The sequence below is a fragment of the Helobdella robusta genome, assembly GCF_000326865.2.
Source record: "Helobdella robusta unplaced genomic scaffold HELROscaffold_5, whole genome shotgun sequence".
Classification (NCBI taxonomy): domain Eukaryota; kingdom Metazoa; phylum Annelida; class Clitellata; order Rhynchobdellida; family Glossiphoniidae; genus Helobdella; species Helobdella robusta.
Window position 1 is genome coordinate 4,617,194 of NW_008705254.1, and position 2,500 is coordinate 4,619,693.

Consider the following 2,500-nt stretch of genomic DNA (forward strand, 5'->3'; position numbering starts at 1 on the left):
AGTGAGAAATTAGTGTGACGCCTTTTGTGAAAAAAAATTGTAACGTAAGTAATGTAAATAGTTTAATGTAACGCGATGTGATGTATTGATATTGTTTAGTTAGTGTTAGCTTTGTTGATGTAGCTATTTGTTGTCATCATTTGATGTTTAATTTGGACGCGCTAGTGATGTGATATGGTACGTCATATATATATATATATATATATATATATATATATATATATATATATATATATATATATATCTTGAATGTATGTTTGTTTTATATATAATATATATATATATATATATATATATATAGTATGTGTGTATGTATAGTATGTGTGTTTGTGTGTAGGTATGTGTGTTTGTTCTGATGGTTATATTGAAACTACGGTGATGATGATGACCAAGATGATAATGATTGGGAGGTGATGATGAGGATGGCGACGATTATGTTTTTTTTTTTTAATTTTAAAATTCATTTCCGAACAATCGTTCATACATTGCGACATCTTTCGTAGAAATTTTAAAAATTCATGAACCGTTCATCTGACTTTTTTTGCTTTGCTTTGAGAAAAATTATTTTTTTATTTATATGGAAATTTTGTTTTTCGTTTATTGTTTAAAAATTTTATATATGTTAATATATATATATATATATATATATATATATATCTTGAATGTATGTATGTTTGTTTTTGAATGACAAGAGTTTTTTGCCGTAACTTCCATTGCTAATGATTTCGTTTTTTAACTGGATGTTGTTGTTGGTTGTTGCTGTTGTTGTTGTTGCTGTTGTTACTGTTGTTGCTAATGACTTTACGACATTATTGTTACTGATGTTATTAATTGTTTTATAACATCATCTTGCTATTAATAAATTTATTAAGTCATTGTTGATTAGTGTTATGAATGATTTTTATGACATGGCAATTGTTGTTACTGATGCTCCGGATGATTTTCATGACACCATCGTTGTTGTTGATGTTAGGGAGGACTTTTATGACATCAAAATTGTTTTTGATGACGTCATAGTTGTTACGTAGATTGGCCGGTGAGCTTATTTATTTCTTTGTTCATATTTTCCTGTTACACGAGGCTTTCATAAATTTTTTCTTTTTTTTTTATTATTTTATCATTATTTTTATTAATCTTTTTTATTTTATTTGGTTTTTCGTCCATTTATTCTATTTATATATTAGCATACTATATCGTATTAATTTTGTTTTGTTACATTACGTTCTATATTGTGAGTCGACTTGAATTCACAGTGCGTGAGTACATAAAGGTTGAAAATTTCCGACTTGCTCCTGCAAGTACGGTTGGCCAGTACGAGTATATGAAGTACATCATCTCTCAACACACGACCAAAGGTGCATTACTGCGAACACTTAACTCGTTCTAGGTTAGGCACAGCCTGGTTCAATTACTATCTCAGTAGACAATATTGCATACTGAGCTGCTTTTAAGTAATTCACAAATACACATTTTAGTCGATAGAGACGTACGTTACTCTACCAAATTACTTAAAATATCTCAGTCTGCAATATTGTCTACTGAGATAGTAATTGCACCAAGTTGGTGTTTAAACTCGGGCTACTGATAAGTCCCACAAGGGACGGAACGCGTCTAACCTAGGACGAGTTAAGTGTTCACAGTAAGGCACCTTTGGTCGTGTGGTGAGAGTTGGTGTACTTCATGTACTCGTACTAGCCAACGTACTTGCGGGAGAAGGTCGGAAATTTTCACCCACACACACACACACACACATAAACACACACATAAACACACACACTCACACACACACATATATATATATATATATATATATATATAATTTTGTTCTTCAGAGTAATTTACATTTTTCTTTAATTGATTTAAATGATTTTTTCACATTTTTTGTTGTTTAATTTGCGAAAAATAAATGCAGAAATGTGTCGGAAATAATTAAATTTCATTAAGTTTTATTTAAACAATATTAGTTAATTAATCATTTTGGTTTAATTAATTTTAATTAAATATTTTTAATTTCAATTACATTGTTTAAATTTGTCTTAATTTAAGACGGCTTTAGTGTATATGATTGCAAATTAATTTTTGGTTTATAATCACATATAATGTTATCAATTTTTCATTCATATTCGCATATTTTATGGCTTGCATACACACACCAATTAATTAATTAATTAATTTACTGTACTGAACAACTTGTAGATTATTGAAATAAAATACTATATTTTTTCATTTTTCGTTTGTTTGATTTTTATACAGTAGTCCTTACGGTTCTATGAGTAGCGTTCGTTTCATTAGCGAACCAGTTTTCATTGTAGGATACATACATACAGCGTTTACTCTCAATGAAATGAGTTTTATTTTATCTCAGAAAAGCAAAAATAAAAAAACAAAGTTAGTTTTGTGATTTGTGGTGTTAGAGTAAGTATAACTATTTTCTTAGGCATGTTAATAATTGTCAGTAATCTAAAGAATTGAACTATGCTAGTCTAAAATAGGTGTTAGC